General features: G+C 42.6%; 1 protein-coding gene across 1 annotated transcript in view; it reads right to left on the reverse strand.

The window, feature by feature from the left end:
- The window catches only part of CHST15 (carbohydrate sulfotransferase 15), a 99,500-nt gene extending 87,390 nt beyond the window's left edge, over window positions 1–12,110 (reverse strand). Inside the window, exon 1 of the mRNA XM_085555362.1 lies at window positions 12,078–12,110. The gene's annotated coding sequence lies outside the window, so the exon portion shown is untranslated. The remainder of the gene's footprint in view (window positions 1–12,077) is intronic.
- Between the last annotated feature and the right edge of the window lie 8,712 nt (window positions 12,111–20,822).

Genomic DNA, 20,822 nt, shown 5'->3' on the forward strand with positions numbered 1-20,822 from the left:
AACAGCCTGCAAAGGACAGGAAAAACCCCACTCAAAAATCATCCTAAGGGCAGCAGTGGAGTGAGGATTGCAGTGGATTTCAAAGTTTAAGCAAAATGGAAGAGCAAGCAATCTTTTCTCAATCAGAGAGGGGAAAAAATGCTTACCCAGCACGTTTTCCAGGCTTTAACAGCTCTAATAGGTGTACAGTATATAAAGAATATATGCAAATTTTCTCCCATTAAAACAACCTCTTCTGTTAAAGATTCACTACTTGACAGCCTAAAATTCAGTACCTGATTTTCATATCCCTGCACAGATTTGTGCTTTCATTATCTCACTGCTTGCCAAGTATGAACTAACTTCTATTTGTCTCTTGTACTCAAATACACCTTATGTGCTCCTGTGCTATAAAATACAGTTGCTCCCATGTAGAAGCAGATGCTATTGTCAGTATTACAAGAAACACATAAAGCAGAGCAGGAAAGGAGCACAGTGACAGGGATGTACGTTGACAACTGGATGAAGTGAAAGCACAACTTCTGCACAAGAAGCTCTGCTGGAAAAATTAATTGCTATTGCAAATCTGGTTTCATTCTGAGACAGCTAATAGCTTCAGCAAAGCCAGGTTTTCATGGGTGTTCTGGTAAAGCCTTTTAAACTTGGTTTCCATGACCTGGAAGGGAATTGGCAACAAGCAGAATTGGGAGCCAGCACCCAAACTACATTTGTGTGTAATCATTTGATGTGGTGCAAGGCTGTGAGAACCTTTAAAGGCTCACACCACCCTAAACATGGGGTTTGTTTATGGGGTAGACACTTAAACACAGGCAGGCTGCCAGGCTTGGATTGCAGAGTACTGATAACAGGTTGGTCTTTTATTTATAGCTCTGCCCCAGGTTCAGGCTGTCAGGAGATACATGGTGAACTCCTGGCTGCAGCCTGCACAGACTTGGCCTGCTGCAAGCCCCAGGCCTATGGGTGCCACCACTGGGAGCAGGGGGTGACAGTGTGATACCCTGACCAGGCTTCACCTTGCCAAGGTTGGAACTCAAGGTGCTGGTTGCAAAGTTTAAATAGACACTGAGGTGAGGATGTGGTTTAGCTCAGGAACAGGGTGGCTGCAGCTCCATCCTCTAGTCTGCACAGCAAGGTCATGGGCAGCTGCTATCTGGGCAATCCAGGTCATTGATGCAAGCTGCAAGCAGATACTTGAGAGCTAAATACATGCTTGGCTAAGAGAAAAAAGAAACAGAAGAAAGAATTCAGCTCTTGGTAGTCACAAGCCAAATAATCACAAGGCAAAGTGATGAGAGGGTTTGAAGCAAGGTGCAACCAGGTGAGCAGTACAACTTATCTTCAGACTGCTTAGGAACAGAAATAGAAGAGCTGGGATCTATGGTGAGACAGTAGGGCAAACCTCAGGATCTCCCTTGTGGCCATCAAGTATCAGTGGTAGAAGCAGACCTTGATTCAGAGTAGAGAAACATCCTCTCTGCTTCCTTCCATGGCATCAGTTGTGTCTACTCTAAGCTAAGAATGAGGAAGGAGGCAAAGCAGGGGCAAAGAGAGGTGACCAGACATCCCTCAGGATGCTGCTGACCAGACTGTCTGATCACTGTATATATATAGGATGGAGCAGAAGCTTGCAATTACATTCCGTTTATGTGGTTTACATATAGCCATGCTTTATAAGGTAGCACACATCAAGGTTCAGCAGCTCAGTGGGCTTTTTCCAGGGAGTTCTTATCTCCTCTTAGGAAATAAAAACACAGGCAAATTTGCTTTTCCAGGTTAAAGAAACCACAGTAATGTGAAAGACATTTGTATAAATAACATCACGCACCAAATTCCACCATTCCTTTTCACTTACAGCTTCAGCTGCATGAAGTGAAGTGTGTCTTATTAGAACAAATGTGTCTTTATTAGAATATATATATATATGTATATATATATATATATATATTCAGGGATATATATATGTATATATATCCCTGAAGCAATTTTACAGCAATTCTCCATATCAATAAACAAACTAGCTGGAACTCCAGGCTCCCAGTTTTGTCACAGACAGGCACAATGCTCACATCACTTGGGGCCAAATGGTTCGGATTAAGGTAGCTGTGTTAAAAAAGCTGAGCTCTATATCAGCCCTGTATGGACTGGGTACAGATCCCCATGAGTGTTTTTACTCTGAGGGCACAAAAGTGGCTGCTGAACCCCCAGAACAGTGCATTAACAAAGGTTTTCTCAGTCCATGCCAACTGCAACTCAAATGTTCCTATTTTCAGAGGACACAAGACGTCTCCTAGCAAAGCTGGAAAACCAAACTAATAGTAATCCTTCAAAGTGGAAAAGACTTGCAGTGTAAATCAACAGAGAGGCAAGATTGCCTTCACTCCATTAACACACTGCGGGACTCCAGTTACATCCGTCTCCCAGTGGATGGATGCAGCTTCCTCGTTAGAAATTAGAATAAACACTAATTACAAACACAAGAGCAGTATGGGAATACAAGCACTTCTGTACTAAGCAGGTCACTCCTTGGAATTGCAGACATGGCTACACGATGCACCATTCATTATTCCCGTGGCTTTACATAACTATTTCTCAAAGCAATGCAATGTGCCATAGAGCGATGGCTCCTGCACACCACAGCTTTTTCCAGGAAAACAGTTCAATTAATTTAAGCAAAGAAATGAACAGCAACTTCCAGCTGGCTCCAATAGAAAATTTAGCATGAAGAGTGCTCTTTATTAAACAAAGTGCACTGAGAGATTTCTTTGTAAGGTATGAAATGAAATACAAGCGAAGCCATAGAAAATGGGTTATCAGATCTTCTGTTGAGCCACTCGAGGGGGTAACAGCTCAGGTTTTGCAATAGGCAGTCAGCTTGGCCTGATTTTTTGGCAACATCCTGCAACTTCAGAGTGCTACAAGTGCCCAGTTTGAGACCAGCTGGGATGTGTGATTTGTGTGATAACAGAACAATCCTTCATGAACCCTTTGGTCCACTGATGATTTATGGACCCCAATATTTTTTTGTTGCTCATCTTAAAGTGCTGTGCCATTCTGTAGTTAAGAAAGGGACCATGATGGCAGAGGTCATCCAGACCCAATAGAATCACACAAGAGACAGTGAGGTTTTTAATTAACTAATTGATTAATAGAGTTGGCTTCCCCATTCACAGTCCTCTGTTTCAGCAGGAAACACTTTATGCTACCTGTAAAGTTTCATAGAATAGTTTTATTCCATAGAATTACCCAGGTTGGAAAAGACCTTGAAGATCATCAAGTCCAACTGCAGCCTAACCAGTACCCTAACCCTAAAAGCCCTACACTAAATCATATCCCTGAGCACCACATCCAAATGGCTCTTAAACACAACCAGGGATGGTGATTCAACCACCTCCCTGGGGAGCCTATTCCAGTACCTAACTACCCTTTCTGTAAAGAAGTTCTTCCTAATATCCAACCTGAACTTGCCCTGGCGCAACTTGAGGCCATAAAGTTACTGCATATAACAGGCAGCTTTCCTCCCCTCTCACTGTACTGAAGAGCCAACCTTAACTTCCAACAAACAAGAGATATTATACTAAGAAATGATACTAATAAAAGACCATGTAAAATAGATGTCAACTTACAAACTGAATTACACTTATAAACTCATTTATTATTATTATTAGGGAAAAAACTGAATTGGTATAGAAATGCTGCAGCTCCTCAAGATCTGGAAGACTTGCACAGGAATAGAAAAGCTGAATGTAGCATCAGGACACACCTATCATCATCAAATCAAAGAGTAAAAAAGCTCTGATCCAACATGAAACATCACAAAGTGCTGACGTCGTGTTACAGCAGGTGCACAGAAATTTTCAAGCCTCTGGCAAGAGGAAATGCACTTTGCATACACAAGACCAACGGGGAGCTCCAGCTGCAGAAGCTGTGGCTCACCTTTTAAGATACAGACTCTCAGAAGAAACTGAAGCAATTACACTCAACCCTTCCGGAAAGGGAACTGGTGGATGCAACATGCAGTGAATGCACCTGAAAATAAATTGGAAGGAACAGCTGTGGGGATGGAGATGATGTGCCTTTACAGAAAGCAACAAGAACATGCACAGAGGTCTGGAGAAGGACCTGAAGACATTATTAATTGGTCTGTGCTGCTGGGAGATAAGTGCTGCAAAGAAATCCCAGGGCTGAGAGGAGACTGAAGTTGGGTTCAGCTTTAGCCACTCTGAAAACTCATACATTCATGGTAGTTCTGAACCCAAAAAATGAAGTTATAGAGAGCATAGGAATGAGAGGGAGAGAAAACGTGGGTATATAGATCACTAACATGATTGGAAACAGCAGGACAAACAGCTCAGGAGATGGAAGCACAAGAAGGAACTGGGCATGGTTTGCTGCCCTTGCAATGAGATGCTTTTCCTCTCCAAGCTCATCAAACAGGCAAAGTGCCACAGAGGAAGAAAAGGGAGGGAAAGGTAATGCTTAAATTACTTCCAACCAGGTAGGAATCTCTGCTACCCAAAGTGTCAAGTCCAATAAGGAAGGAAAATGAGCGAAAGCCCAAAGGAACTAGCAGCACCAAAGCCACAGTCTCCATGGCTGCATCCTCCCCACCAGCACCTCATCAAGGCCACCTCCATCTTCAAGGACACAAGGTTAAGGGATGCCTCTGTGCAAGTCTCTACACCAAACACCCATGGGCAAGCACAGGGCACAAGCCTCACATACTCAGGATCCCTATACTGAAGTCTCATAACTGTAGTTTTCTCCACCTTTAGAGGTACGATAATCTGTGATAAATTCCTGCTCTCAACAAAGCTGTTTCTGCTTGAGAGCCACTTTAACATTGCTTAGGTATTCCTAGGTTGTACCAGAGTACAGGGAGATTTCAGCATGTAGAATTGACAGTTTTTCATCCAAATAACCTCAAGCTGCCAGCAAACAGAAACACAGCTTGGAGAGACTTTAGAGAATTGAATTAACACCACATTCAGTGCTTTGAATGTGACGCCGACTTCTTTTGCAAGAAATCAGACTTACCCAGCACACACCTCTCAGGAGGTACAGCATCACTGGGCTGTGTGTGGATGCTGTAATTCAGTCTGAGGGTGCCTCACCACCCACATGAGACACGTGGGTGCCAATGTGGCTGCCCACCAGCTGCCAGCTCTGCCAATGTTGGCCAACGCTTACCCCAGCAAGGGGCCTCTTCAGAAATGGCTAACAGCTCTCATATAGCTCATAAAAGGGATGAGCTAAAGCCCATTAAATAGCATGGAAAGCCTCCCAGTCACTTTAATGGGTTTCATGCTAGTCTGCTGTCTCTTGGCTTCATTTTATACCTAGAAAACTCCATTCATTCCTGGAAGAAGTGTTGTCCTCCCTACAGCAACACACTGGAAGAATGCAGATGGAGCAGCCCAGGGAAAATAAACTTAATTAACCATTTAATTTTAGTACTGACATTTACACAGATCATAGATTATCTGGCTGCACAGTCTCCTTCAACTATTTAAAACTGAAAAATCATATCTATCTGAGATGTTGTTTGTCGAGACTAATTCTATGATAGCTATAGCGCTGAAATAAAGTGGGCAAATAGGTCAACTCCACCACCCCATAAAACCATTCAACAGTTTGTGGGGTCCAAAAGTGGACAGAGGAAGGTCCAATCCCACATTCCACTCTCACTCTTGTAAATCATCTCTTTTAAACTGCTCACTGGGACTATTCATTTGAAAACTTACTCACATGGACAAAAAAATGCTACGCGAGTTCCCTTTCCTCATGTTCCTACATTCTATCTTATGACCTTATCACCTGTAAGATTAAGTCTTGCAAAATATTGTAACTGGTTGATGCCACCTTATGCGGCCAAGTAGGTGACGCAGAAACCAGAGCTGTGATGTAGCAAGATCTTGCCTTTAGTTTTTGTGGGAACACATTGTCTTGGGTTATAAATCTTACTTCAAAGACTGTGTACTCTTAAAACCAGGCCCAGTGCCACACTAGCTTGTGTCATTCAAAAACCTGGTTTTAGCAACACAGCTCAGAGTAGTTTGAATGCACTGTTACAAAACTAGGATCTCTGAGAGTGTGGTTTTCCTTTCCTGTGCTTTTCTTCTGGCTAAGAAAGGAAAGCAGCAAGCCCCAGCCTATTTAACCTTGCAGACTTACAAGTGCCATCGCAAAAGGTTTTACAAGTGATTGTTTCCTTACTTCCTTTCCAAATTTCATGTTACCTGCCATAAATGAGTAAAAAGAGGCAACAGCAATACTTTCTTTTAAAGCCCTTCTTTGCAACTGAACAGGTTAAAGAAATGCCTCAAGCATAAGAAGCTTTAGCAGAAAAGGGAGCATGTAGAACTGGTGCTCTGAAGTGAGATTGTAATGAGATTTACAATAGAGACACCTTCAAAGTCTTTGCCATCCTTGTAGCTTGCAATGATTACACCAAAATAATGGAAATTGAACCTTCTTTTCCATCTGTGTTCACATCAAGGAGAAATGTAATTAAGACCTTGCTCATAATAAGATGTAGCCTCAAGTGACTGCACAACTAGAGGTAGAAAATGCAGGTGGATTTGCTTTAATATTGTGTTCTCCAGCACTCCTAGGATGCTTCTGAGAACTTGCTGTTCCTCTGCCTAACACCTGTCCCCAACCCCTGCAACAGCCCTATATGCAACGGGACATGCAGTGCTCTGCTGAGAGCACTGTACCTTCTCACTTTGGCACACCTGAATGCCCAGCTGAGCAGCTGTTGTAGTGCACAACAGTGTGAAACGGCCAATTTGTCTTTGTGTTGCAGCAAGGTGTAAAATCCAAGAGGAGGAAAAGCCTTTGGGAGCTGGTAGCAAGGCAGCAGAACCCTGTGAAATCCACACTGGGGAAACCAGAGATGGAGCAAAGTGCAGCTCAGGAAAAACGAGATACACAAAGTTCAGCACGACTCACACAAAGCACAACAGTGTGATGGTCCTCTCCCGACCCCACAGAGTCAGTTACTGATCCTGCCCCTGCCACAGCCATGGATTTCTTCCTTCCATCTAAGCTATTTTCTCTGCCTTCACAATTCATCCTCTGTGAGAAGATTTCACAGCCCATAAAGGGAATTCTTGTGGATTTGTGTAAGATAAGGACCTGAAGAGCAGCCAACCACCACACTGCTGCAGTGGGGAGTCCCAGGGAAGAACTAACAGATAAGATATGACTCCATTCTTCCCTCCCATATCAGTCTCTGGAAGCCTTTTCTCTCCCTTATATTACCTCAGACCAAACATGCAATATTCATGTTTTAGCCACAAATCCAATTCCAGGCCCTAAAGCAATTGAAAATGGCAATCTGTAAGGTTCAAGGGTCCTGTTCAGAAGCAAGAATGGATCTTCTTGAGGGTGTTGCAAGGGATGTCAGCAGAGATTTCTGTAGGGAAAAACTCACATGTGGTTGGAATTTCCTGGAGCTGCACAAAAAAAGCAACAATGAAGGGTGTGCTAGAAAATAGCTCTTTGTTGCAGTAAAAGAGACCAAGATACAAAAGTGACTGCCTTTTCCTAACAGCAGTTGCTTGAAACTGATGCAATATATTTTCTCCTTTTATACAGAACTTAGGAGCAAAGAGCAGACTTGAACTCCTGCAACACCCTCTATGGGAGGCGTCACAAGGGAGGGTTATGGAGACTTCCTTCAATTACAGTTCCCTAACACTGCTAGGACATATTTGTCCGTGGAGTTATTCAGAGCTACACTTGCAACACACACCCATTTCGAAGTTATTTTAGGTAACAAGAAATGGGCTGAGATGCCTCAAATAGCTCTTTGCCTGTAATTATGAGCAGAGTAGCTGCATACAATGTAAAGAAAACCTTCCTTTGAGTGCGTGCCTCAGGATCTGCCCCTTCCACACCAGATGTGCATTTGCACTGCCGCTCAAAGGCAGGACCCTGTGCCATCTCAGCTATTTATCACACACAAGTCTAGCTGAAGAACTGGAGGACAGGCATTAATACACCAACTGGAAAAGCAAATGCAGTAAGTGAAGATTCAAACAGTTTGAGGAACTGCTTGAAAAACAGCATTTCATGTTGTATTTTGATATTGATGTATATTTGTTGTATCAGTTGTGCTTCAGTGATTAGGACAGGAGATTGAACTTCAGCAAGGTATTCATTGCAAGCACCTTTCTGAAGCGGTTGCTACAGCAAGTTCACTGCAACACCCTGATTAACTAAAGGCTGACTAATAAAGTATTGTTCTGTTTCATCATGTGCCATAGCCCGGACGTTGCACAGGGCTGGCAAACAGACCAGGACTGCAGCACAGAGGTTCAAGTCAGGTTCTGATGTTGCCAGTGACCTGGTAATGGATTTTGCATACATAATTTAAACACTTACTGGCTCTTTTTCCCTATGTGGAATGTAGGAGTAATTGGCTTTTCTTTTATAAAATGTTTTCAAATCTAAAAATGAACACACTATAGAAGTAGATAGTTTGTCATCACATTCTAGTGGCAGAGCCTGTCCCATTTACTTACTACATACATCATAAGAAGAAATTACCCATATAAAACACTGAAGCAGTGACCCATAGGTAGAGTACTACAGGACACGTGAGTAATAAAGATCAAACTGCCCTGGAATAGCCAAGCTTTGAGCTTGTGCAGTTTGAACCTTACATCCTTTAAAAATGAGCTGTGTTCACAGAGGGCAGATCAGGCCATTCCCATTTGCGTGGCTGTAGGTTTCAGCAGCAGGTTTAGCATTCATATCACATGTTGCCTGACTGTGTTTTCAATTACCGGGTAATGCATCGCTAAAACATCGGCAGACCCAAATGTACACACACATTACATTACACCTGTACAAGGAAAGTCTTCCCACAGCAAGCAGAGCTTTCCCAGTCTTCAGCGCTGCCTACCCTAAAGAGCAATGGCTAGGAGCATTTTCCATGCATGCGTTATAGGAAGTGTGTTAAAGCCTGGAGTTAAATGTTGCTGTTTCTTTTTCCTTGTGATTACAAACCTCCTTGGAGCATTGGCAGACACAGACAAGCAGAGCCTCAGGCACTGCAATCCCAAAGCCCACTTGATGTAAATTAGTCAGTCCGAATGATAAAGCTCTGCTCTGGCTAGTCAAAAATGAAATGATTTTAAATACTACAATAGCAATTAGCAAGGCTAATGAAGATTTCTATGTGGAATATCATTATGTCAGGAGAGCATTACAACTTGGTAGAAACAAGGCAAGGGGAGCTCGAAACTCAAGACAGCATAAGCATCCCTGGTGGCAGCTGGAAATGAATCAGAGCAGCGGAGTTTGAGTTAATATCACATAGGAGAGACAAGGAGCTGATATAGAGATACAAGCTCCTTTCCTTCAGCAATGGCAAAACCTAAATTTTCCATGCTGATGCTGAACCAAGGCATTGAGAATGGTTAATTTCCCATCAAGCCTCTCTGCTCCTCCTCTTCTCTATATATGCTCAGCTATTTCAGGGTCAGGCCACATCAGGAATGCAAGCATAACTTGTGCCACCAGAACATCTGCTACGGGGTATTTCCAGCCCATCCTGACACAAGAAATAACCGAGTCATGCAAGAAAACCGATTCTCAAAATCTCCAGGCAAAAATTACAGATCAGCTTAGATAAGTGTTGTAACTGCAGCCCAGACAGAAGAGCCAGGTCCTCAGCTGCACTGCCTGGCATCCTTCCACCAAAGTAAATGGAGTGTTGCTCTGGCCCCATACCTAGAGGGGTTGCCAACAACCAAACCAATGTGAAATACCACCTCTAAAAAGGATGGGAAAAATAATTCTGTTTAGCTGTATAGAAAAGAAAAATAAAGGATTTGGGGCTTCTCAGCCTTGTATGATTCATGGAGTAATTCAAAGGAAATCACTGCCTGTGTCCCTATGACAAGTAACCTCCGGGTCCACCCCTAGCTAAAAACCACAGCCAGGCCCAGAAGGGATGAACACCAACACATCCACAGCTCTCCCAGCTCACCCTGCCTTGCAAACACGATCCCTGAAAGCATGATGAGAAACAAATGCATGAAAACGGGCCCTTCCTCTTGCTCATAGTCAGATTCGAGAATCAAAAGGCTGATACTGCCCTTGCAAACAGAATCAGAATTATAACATTTATGTCAGAGTCAGATGGATTAAAGAAGGGGGGGAGGAAAGAACACCTCCATTTCTTTCAAAGACCTATCCAGTCATTTACTTTACAACCCCAGGCAGTTTATCATATTTCAACAACTGTTTATATTTGGTATCAACTCTCTTCACAGATGCCTGTGCCCACGTTGTAGTTACAGCTACACCTCATCCCTTTGACACCATCACTTGTTTCTCATAGTGTCTACAGCAAAGCAGAGGTGGATCTGAGCAGCTCATGCTGTTAGGCTGATGAAATCGAGAAAAAATGTGGTCTGTGTTTATTGAGGAAACAAAGCTACTTCCATAAATAAGCAGGAGGCACAAAAGCAAAGCAGAGATGAAATAGCACTCCGAGGGAGGCATTTCACTCATTTTTGTAGGATTTCTGTGGAAAAAAAAAGAAGAAATGATAACAGAAAAAGAGCTTACTTTCTTTATAAAGAGAACATGTTCCTTTTTAGTAAGTCCAAACAATTTTAAACCCTTTTGGAAGAAGAAATTTTAGAGGCAATCTCTGCTTTAAACAATGGTAAAGAGCCAGTCTCCCCTCCATTGGAAATGGACTCGTTCCCAAGAAATTTCTACTAAAAAATAATAACCAAAAATCAGCAAAGAGCCAAAAATTTGTTAGTGAAATCAGAATCTGAAACACTCCCCAATGCCACACAAGACTATAATGTGTCATCCTGAACAGCACAGATCCACATCTGGTGTCTTCAGCCAGGTCATAAGTGTCTGCATTGCCACCTATGGGAACCTATCAGAGGTCTTGGATACCTCCATTGTCAGCAACACCAGGCAGAAATTCAGCTCACCAAGAAGCAAAGTTCTAGAGATCAACCTCAGTCTACAGACCCATCTTTCCTCTTTAATAAGCCGAGATACAATTTCCCTGTTCCTGGAATGACCACTTAGAGATGATGGAAAGTAAATGTAGCACAAGATGATGGAGACAAGTACCCACTTTTTCAGCATCCAGAGCAGCAGACACAGGAGCAAAATCATATCAGAGCAATACATGAGCAAGTTCAGTTCATGCAACCACAGCCCATAGGCAGAGCCACGATGGCATTCATCAGGAACACCAGCACCAATCCAGGTTACAGAAGTCACCTCCTAACCATCCCAAAGGGGACTTCTGTGATGAACTGCAATGCAGCTCTGTAGTTAAAAAGCTCAAATCCATCAAGGGGGTTGTTACAAGTCTCACTTTAATGTCATTTGTAAATATCCCAATAAAACCCTCAGCCTTGCAGCAAGTCTTGTTCGTAACTCCATCTCAATGATAAGCTTAAGCTACAAATGGCAAGCTGTCTGATGGTCTGTTAATGCAGGCATCTTCTCTCTCATGCACTCTTTAGAATAACAATGAATGCAGCATCTCTTGCCAGATCCACTTTGAGCTTATGAAATACAAGCACTCTGTTAAAAATAGGATCTTTGCAGTACCAAAGCTCAGTAGTCTGATAAAAAACATCAGATGTGCAGCATACCTAGAAAAGATAGAATTTGAGCCTGAAAATTCACATCTAATCCCTGTTTTTATGGGTTCAGGGAGGAGAATTTTGGCAAAGCCTCTGCACAGAGAAGGAATAGATCGTGGAACTCAGAATCCTGAGCTCCCAGAAGTCAGCATGTCAGGATCCAAATCTCTTGCTGGCATTTCCAAGTCAGCAGAAAGAACAGCTCAGTTCACCAATCAATCTACGAGGTCTGAACAAGGAGCCTGGTCTGCGTACTCAGTGAGCCCCCATTTCCTATAAGGTCCATCATGCCTAAAAACACCAAGTCCTCCAGAAGCTGCTGGGGAAGACCACTGCCCACATGGACTGTCATTAGCCAGGTGCATCACAGCTGACCCCATCTCTGCCTGGCTCCCAGTGACAGCACATCTATAACCCTCCCAGGCTCCATCCACTTACCATTACTGCAAAACTACACCACGTCATCGCATTTACACAGGATTTCCAACAGTCAGTAAAAGAATACTCCGTTTTCAGTCACAGTCCTCGGGCCCCTCCCAGTCTCATCCCAGTCCCCGGCTCATATCACCGCCACATCCTGCCTATTGTCTACAGCTATTCACAGAAAACTTGAAAGAAATCCCTCTTAAAAGCTCCTCCCGACCATCCTACCTCGCTGCTGGGAGGTGCAGGATAACAGCAATTGAAGCCTTGCTTCCTTTGTAGTCTATTGCCCATCGCTAGGGCTCCATTAATCACCAGGATAGGTGCTATGAGGCACTGGACTAGCACAGCTAGATGGATCAGAGATTTGTAGCTCAGAGTTGCAAACACTGCAAAGGGAATAAAGGCACCTCCAGGATAATCGCAGGCTTTTTTCCCCTAGACTTTGAGAGCCTTTATAGACTTCTTCCCTCAAAACTATGTCACAGATGACAGTGCACAGTTAGGTTGAAAAAGGACCCACTAACGTCCTGAGTTAAGGATGGGGAAAACAAGGTCTCATTTACAAGCTTTATGCCGTGAGATAAAATTCCACACGTACTGTTTGTACCCTCTCCTTTCCCTCTGTGTATATTTTTCTCATCAGGAAGATCAAAACAAGATTATTTATTTATACCCTAACGCTTAAGAAACATTGTACTGCAGTGAATCAAATTGGAGGCTCTTCGTGTTCAACCATTTGTATTTATGGCCTATGGGATAAGAAACATTTGTTCACTGCTTTCCTAGTTATGCTCTCAGCTGTCATTATTTCACAACCAAATAGTGCTAACCAGAAGAGCTTCCTCTATAAGGTCCCATGGAGAAATACATACCTGTGCCAAGGAGGTGGACACCCTGGGTGGGTGCTCAGCAGCTAAGACCCTGACTCATGCTCCCTTCTTTTATCCCTTGTACCCAGCAAGGTGCTGCTGTGGGTGGCCACGGCCCCATTTCACACTCATCTCCTTCATGGGACCAAATGCTCACACTGCAAAGAGGTAGATGAGCTTCTCTGTTTGTTTTCTCAAGTGGTGAATGTGTTCCTTCTTCAACAGCCCTGTAGAGTCGCTGACCCTTTTATGTACTACACTAATAGATCTCACACTCACTAACCTCTTCAGAAGGTCTAGAAATAAGATTCTGTTTTCTCAGGAAATTGTATCACTTACTTATCATAATGAAAATGCCGCGGTTTGTTGTTTTACACTGCTGGAAGCACCAAGATCAAAGAATTAACACAAGATTCAAGATTAGATACGGCTTTGCAAGCATGCAATGAAGTGTTTGTCTTTGATATGCAAAGAAAGAATCATTAAGTAAATTTGATAACATCAAGCTAGCAAGAGCCTTCAAATACAAGCCAAGCAGCCTCGAGGTAGCTTGAGACAAGCATTTTGCTAGAGGAGCATTAAAAAAACACTTTCAAGGCCTTTAAGTCAGGATTTATTTCAAACAAATCAGAAAGGCCCAGCAACTCTATTCCAGTATTTTGTCTCCTGAAGCCTTTCAGAAGGAAAGCATGGGAGCAGGTGGAGCTAATGAGATCATTTGTCCTATCAGCAACAAGTGTTGCAGTTGCAGAGATATTAAGATTTGGGGTTGGAAAGCACTCACCTCCATCATTTTCATTCTAAAAAGTGGAAATTTAAAGCAAGCTTTTGAAGTGCTCTAGATGCACTATTTGGCTTTTTTTAAGCTATTAGCCTTTTGGAAGGGACCGGCAGAAAGTCAAGCTTGGATGATCAAGATACCAAAAAACCCCATGAGGTATTATATTAAAATAAATGTTACCACTGATCCATGCATACAGTGCTGTGAGAAAGAAGGGGAAACTGCTTCAGTTTCTCTTGAAGACATTTACAAAGCCTCGTGGTTTAGAAGGGCAATGGTGGTTCCTTACATCCAGCCCCAAGAGGGCTTTCCTTCCACAACAAATCAGGAGTTTTAGATAAGTTTCTGATATAAAAGAAGTGTTTGGACTACTGCAGCCACACAAGCTGCCATGCAGATGAGGCTGCAATATATGGAGTGGCTTTTAAAAGACACAAATGAATTGTTATAGTTTCAGAACAGGGAGGCTGTCACCAGTGTGACAAGTCACTCTGCTCTTAGCTTTCTTATATAGAAAGCGCCAGAGCTCGGAGGATAATCAGTGTTAAATCTGTACCTGCCTCTGCAGCCAACCCCTGCCCAAAGCAGAGCAGAAAGGCTGAGTTCATCCCAGGCCAGCAGGGACAAAAGGAACAACTATTCACCCAGCTCACTGCACTGACAGGCTGAGCTGTTACCAGCTTCAAGCAGAAGCACAGCACAGACACACACAGATATTCTCTAACTCACCCCTCCTAGCACTGCAGGAATCAGCAAGTGCTGTTTTCCCTGGAAGACTGAGGCATCAGTATTTCCTTCCTTTTTAATGCAGCTCTTTATTGTCCGCAGTACTTTGGAGCCTCCGTTGCTCCTATTGCACAGCTGGAGAAACTGGGGCACAAATACACGTTGTGAAAGGCCTGAAAGCAGTCAGAACCCTGCACACCATGCCAGTATGTTTGCCACTGCCTCGTATTTCAGGAGCTTCAGAAAAATAGCAGCAGCAGGAGACAGGCAGATAATTCAAACTCAACTAACAGCCAAAAATACATACACTCTAACAGCAGTACATTATGGGAAAGGCTACATTCACCTTTCATTGCCCATGTCATCACTGGTCCAGAATTAATGCCCGTGCCCACAGCATTAATTACCTTCACTTTGATATCTCACAGGGAATGTTTCAGAACCAGCGAAGCCCTGCAGTCCCTCATCACAGAGCACTTCTTAAGGCCAGGAAAAACCAGTGATAATCGATATTGATTGATCTCTGCATTTAGTCCCGCAGCTGCTTCTAAATCACAAAAAGCACTTCATCAGATAATGCATCTTTTTAAATTTACCAAAGAGGTAGTTACGCATAGGCTTCAGGGGCTAGACATGCAAGAGTGCACTGATGTCTCCTAGAATAGATGGGAATAATTAATTGCCTAAAAACGCAGCTCAAACTGGAGTGCTGACACGGATTCCACTTTGCTGCCTTAACAGCATGCCAAGGAACATGGATTAAACACCCTTCAAGCAGCTGAGATTCCTGCCCCACCATCTACAGCTGTGAACCCAAGCAAAGTGGGGCCTCTGGAAAAGGAGGCAGTGGATTAGTCTTCTGGATCTGTTAACTGGCACATGAATGATCCACATTTTATATCCCCTTCTACTTGGGTCAGGGCATAAAGCTTTCATTACCCACCTCTCCAAAAGATCCCAAAATCACTAAGCCAAGAGGATTCTTTAAGCCCATCTTCCCAGATGAGCTCTCAAGTTGAAACAAGTAGTAACACCTCAGCCCTAAAATCCATCAGAATTTCACCCAGCCACCTGCCTGTTCAGCAGACCTATAGGAACTTTGGTGCAAAGTAGAGCTTAACCATAGAAATGACTGCACCCACAAGTCAGGTTGGCAGGAATTAAAGCTGGCAGGTCTTACTGCTATATCTTTGTAGGCAACTGTCAGATAAACCTTAAAAATAAGAATCCCAGTCATGCAGACTTGCATATGTATTGCAATTCATTATCAGAGGTATTTTTATTTATTTCAATTGAGATCCAGCCACAGATTACCCAACTTTTGGAAGCAATGGGACGTCTTAATCCAATAAATCCACTATAGTGTGCAAATACTGTCAATGCTATAAGGGGAAGTGAGCAGAAAACTCAAAATGGAGATACTTGTCACATACAGTCAAACTGGTGGTCATACGCACTGGAAAGAGGAACACCCTTATAGCACCCATGTGTAATTCAGCCTCATGAAAAAGTATTAAGCCATTTCACAGAAAAATAAACACCTTATCTAATGCTCACACCAGACTGTACATAAACCATTTTATTAGCAAGATCTAAGATAGGCTGCCACTCCTGGAATAAAAATGAAGCCCACCTATTTCCCCTTGACAGTTGCTTTTATTCTTGATCGTAGCCTGAGAATGACAAATAGCACTTACTTCATCAGCAGAACAAGAATTTTCCCTGGTAACCAATGAAGCTGCCTACCCTCCTTAAGACCACATCAATACATCTTCACTGAAGGCTGGGGGAAGCCCACAAATTCACTGTGCTGGGATCTGCACTTTTCAAGGGCATCAGCTTGACACTGTATAAATATTATATGCCTTTCTTTCACTTTGTAGTTCAGAATTGATTCATTCTAGAGTAGCTTCAGAGCTGAGTAAGACATAATTCATCTCTAGTTGGCATTTGTCTCTGAATAACAAACCAAGCATCCCTACATGTAGTGATGAGCCTCTAAGAAAATGGTGACATCTTTTTCATGATCGACACCACAACCCTACTTGTTTTTTGCTCACTTCCAGCAATGGAGCTTCCTCCAAATCTTACTCCAGCAACACAACTTCACTAACTCCTTGCCTTCCTCTCTCACTGTAAGTTTGGTTTTGCTTTCACCAGGAATTACAAACAAACTAACCAGACCCTCACCCCAACACAGCTGGTAGAGTTGGCCACAGAATCTGAGACCTCCATCAGGCAGGACACCACAGACATCCCAGGCCTTCCCGTGTTACCAGGAGTCCTGCTGACTTCAAAGTTTATATAAACTTCAGCATCAGTAAGTCTGTACACATAGTTGGCACTTGGATGAAAAATGTGGCCTTGTTTAAAAAGAACAGCTTTATATGCTCCAAAATAAAGATCATCTGCTACAGGTCTCTGAAAGGATGGCAAAGTCTTTCGATGCTTTCAGATAACTCATTTTAAACTTAAACTGGCTTCAAAAAACATTACTGTTCTCAACCTGAAGCAGAAATTAATTCAGTCTACCAGAATGAGTTCCATAACTACCAGTAAAAAAGACAACTCGGCAGAAGAAATTGAATGATTCCTCAAGTAGGGTTTGCTGTCTCTCAGTACTCTCCTCATTTCAAGCAATGAAGTGAGATCAGACTTCAGCTTCTTTAAACACAATACACCTTCTGTAAGACCATCTCAAAATCCAAGTAGTATCACCCAGGGTGAATACTGCTGGAAGGTATTCTCAGCCAAATGCTTGAATTTCTCCACTATATATCCCTATTTTCCACTTATTCACACTTTAAGAACTCCCTGCTATTAATATTTAACATTCTGAAAGTGGGGATCATCAGAACAATTGAACACTGGGTTAATTTCATTCACTGTATTCTCTGAAAGGTCATAAAGCACGGACATAATACATAGAACTGCCTTCCTGTTCTTACCTTCTTTATTTCTTCCAGATCCCCACAAATCCCATAACACCAGTGTGCCCTGATGGAATAGTAACCTGGGATTTCACACAAATGGCAAAACAGACTTAGTGCAGGAATTGGTTCTGCTATCTACAGAATGTTTCAGTACATTGAATTAGCAGTTTGATTCATGGTGACAGAGCTACTTTCAGAGAGATAGAAATCACTACAAATAGAAGCAGAAACTTCTCTAGTAACTTCTTAGAACGGCTCTACAACTTTCACTCCTCTAACAGTCTTGATCAAGCAACAAAGGAGTCTGGCTCTGAATTTCCACTTAACAGCAGTGAAATAATACAGACCCCAAAAGCTCAGACCTTTAAGAAATAACCATCTATTTCCCATCCCTGTTCACTCCTCTCCCCTTTCCAAGGGGTTCTGGAACAGCTTTACCTTGGAATTTTCCCCTGCTTTTTCACAGGTCAGGTCTTTCTGACTTCAGCACAAGCACTTCCAAAGTACAGTCACACTTTGAATCCTGAGTTTGCCCTCAGATGTCTTTCTTTGACTTTATCAAGGCAAGAGAGGAGAGTACCAACAAATCCCTACTGGTGGAGTGAGTTTTCTCCTCCACCTTCAGTTATGATGGAAACTCTATATATACTGCCTGGAAAGGTCAGCCTGTTTTAAAAGGCTAGAGAGTCAGCTGTTGTTTTTAAAGCATTAAATGAGGTGTGACTTGTAGAAGCTCATCTGCAGATGCATGTTAGGGTCCCTGTTCTATTGCTACATATACTATAGAGGTTCTTTTTCTTCTTTTCAGTTTGACTTTGCTAAGGGATCAATAAAATGCCTCAGATTTCCTTTTTATTGCAACTTTGTCATTGAGGGTATCTTAGCCTGGGTAGTGAGCTGCTCATACCAAATATCGTATTGCCTAGAGATTATAGAAAAATAACTAGCTCAAGTACCATAAGCAAAACAACTGCTAATTGAAATGCAGTACAAGAAAAACTTTCATTAGATCACCACAAAACATTGAATAGTTTGTTCCCACTGACAAGAGTTCCCATGAAATGGCTCTTCCATCCCCAGCCCAACAAGCTGGAACAAGAACATACAGTCTCAAAAGACGACTCGTTTGGGGATCACAGCTAGTTGACTTTAAGCTCAGCTCTCATTGATGTCTGCTCAGAACAGAGAGCTTGGCAGCACTTGCTCAAGTCAGGACTGTGTTGTTCAAGAGAACTAATTTTCTAACAGGGCTGCTTTACAATGGAGGCCTCACATCTTTAACTACAAAAAAATACTGCAGCAATGCCCTGGTGGTAGCAGCTTATCCCCCTTCTTAGCTCAGCTATGAGCACTGACATCCGGCAGCCAGAGAACAGAAAGAGGGAGCACCACTGTTAAGCCTACTGCAGGAGCAGACATTTACTTTAATCCCATTCCCAGAGATGACTCACATTCCTTAACAGAACATGAAAGTCAAGGTTCTACCCTTTAAGGTCTTCATCCTCTTTCAGCATTGGCCTCATAGCAATTTTCCATGTAAACAGGAAAGTTTTAATTGCACGTAGAGTATTTCTGCTGTTTTCATAAGAATTCCTTTAATCAGATGCAATACTGAAAGAAAGGCTGCTCCTTACTCAAATAACATTACTGAATAATACGGAACATTATTCAAACTCATCATATACAGCTGTGCATGTATGTATGTAAGTGATAGAGCTACATAGGTTGTGCTAGGGCTAGATGCTGTATGGGCTTCCCTGCCAGCTATTTTTCCTATATTTCTTAGAAAAGGATGAGCAGGGGAAGAGAAATAGCAGCTTACACGAGGATATAAGTAACTACAGTAGTATTAGTTGCTCTCTCATTCTTTATTTTGATTGTCATCATGCCAAGGAAAAAACTGTTCATGAAAATTAGTAGCTGCTTTTCTTTTTATTTATTAGAATATACATTTCTTTTCCTTTTTTTTCCCCTCTTTATCAAAGAATGAAATGGCTGCAGTAGGCTTTTTCTGCCTTGTTTAGTTCTAGTATTGATCCAGCCCAGAGCAGGAAAGTACATCTATATATGCATACATGCAATTCTGAGACATGGTCATAGAATCACTCAGGTTGGAAAAGACCTTAAAGATCATCGAGTCCAACCACAACCTGACCATCCTACCCTACCTTTAACAGCCCTCCTCTAAATCATGCCCCTGAGCACCACATTCAAATGGTTTTTAAACACATCCAAGGATGGTGACTCAACCACCTCCTTGGGGAGCCTATTCCAGTGCTTAAAAGCTCTTTCTGTAATGAAGTTTTTACTGATATCCAACCTAAACCTCCCCTGGAGCAGCTTGAGGCCATTTCCTCTCATCCTGTCACCTGCCATGATTTCCTACATTGTAATTTTTGTCTTAAGGAAGGGCCTTATTGAGAGTTCTTATACAAAGCTCCTGGATTACTCTTCAGTATCTGGATTTTTTGCTTCAGCTAATTAAGGTTTGTGCCCGCTTGCTTCTGTTCCTTTAGTATCAGCTGTGCACCTGTGAAATAGCATCAGGTGGTGCTTACTGGGGCCTCTGAAGTGTATTGACACATTCCTTTATGAAAAGCTTCTGTGAAAGTGAGGAAGCACAGGGTGCAAAGTAATGGGCTGTCACAGCCCAGGAGATATAGGTGTGGAATGAGAAAGGTTATTAGACTTCATGCTCATGAAAACTGGTGGGCTGCCCCAGACTTCCTTACAAACTCTACAAGGAGATTTTAGTTCATGTATGGTCCTCACCATAGAGATGTGCAGGGTAGAAGCTGAGAGGATGATCTTCCCACTTATTGCTTTTTCCTTCTTGAACAATTGGACTGCTTTGTTTTCTTAAATAAAATGTTTCTCTAATGTAGGGCCTCACCTTGGGAAGTCTCACCGCTCAGCCTAGCTCTGGTCTGTTTCTGCTAGCACTGACTAGGGCATCTAGTTTCACTCCCAATTAGAACATAAAAAGCCCCAGAGATATAATATTGCACAGTCAATGCTGTGTAATTTTCATGACCCTGTGAGTGCCCTGAGTGCATCAGAATGTTAAATTATGGCTGACTGGGACTCAGTCTGCAGGTCACTCTACCCTTCTTGACCACCCATAAATAGAGATTGGCTGATCATTTCAATGCTAAGAATATTCAGGGTTTAATACAGAACATCAAAACCAAGCTCATACATGTGTAATACTGTAACACAATGGAAAACACAGCAACAACTGTGGAGAAGCAAAATCCTAGGCTGCAACAAGAGAGGAAATGCTCAAATGCAACAACCATAGGCACAGAAACAAAGAAATAAATCTGCTTACCTTTTGAAGGCATCAAATCTACAGGTATCTCCAGCAAAACACCCCTCACCTCCACTGCCAGCTCTTAAATGAGGGCTGGGAAGGGATGGATCCTGGCTCCACGCACAGCTGCATGTA

This window comes from Coturnix japonica, chromosome 8 (genome assembly GCF_054131305.1).
Source record: "Coturnix japonica strain WE chromosome 8, WE-NBRP24, whole genome shotgun sequence".
NCBI classification, from domain to species: domain Eukaryota; kingdom Metazoa; phylum Chordata; class Aves; order Galliformes; family Phasianidae; genus Coturnix; species Coturnix japonica.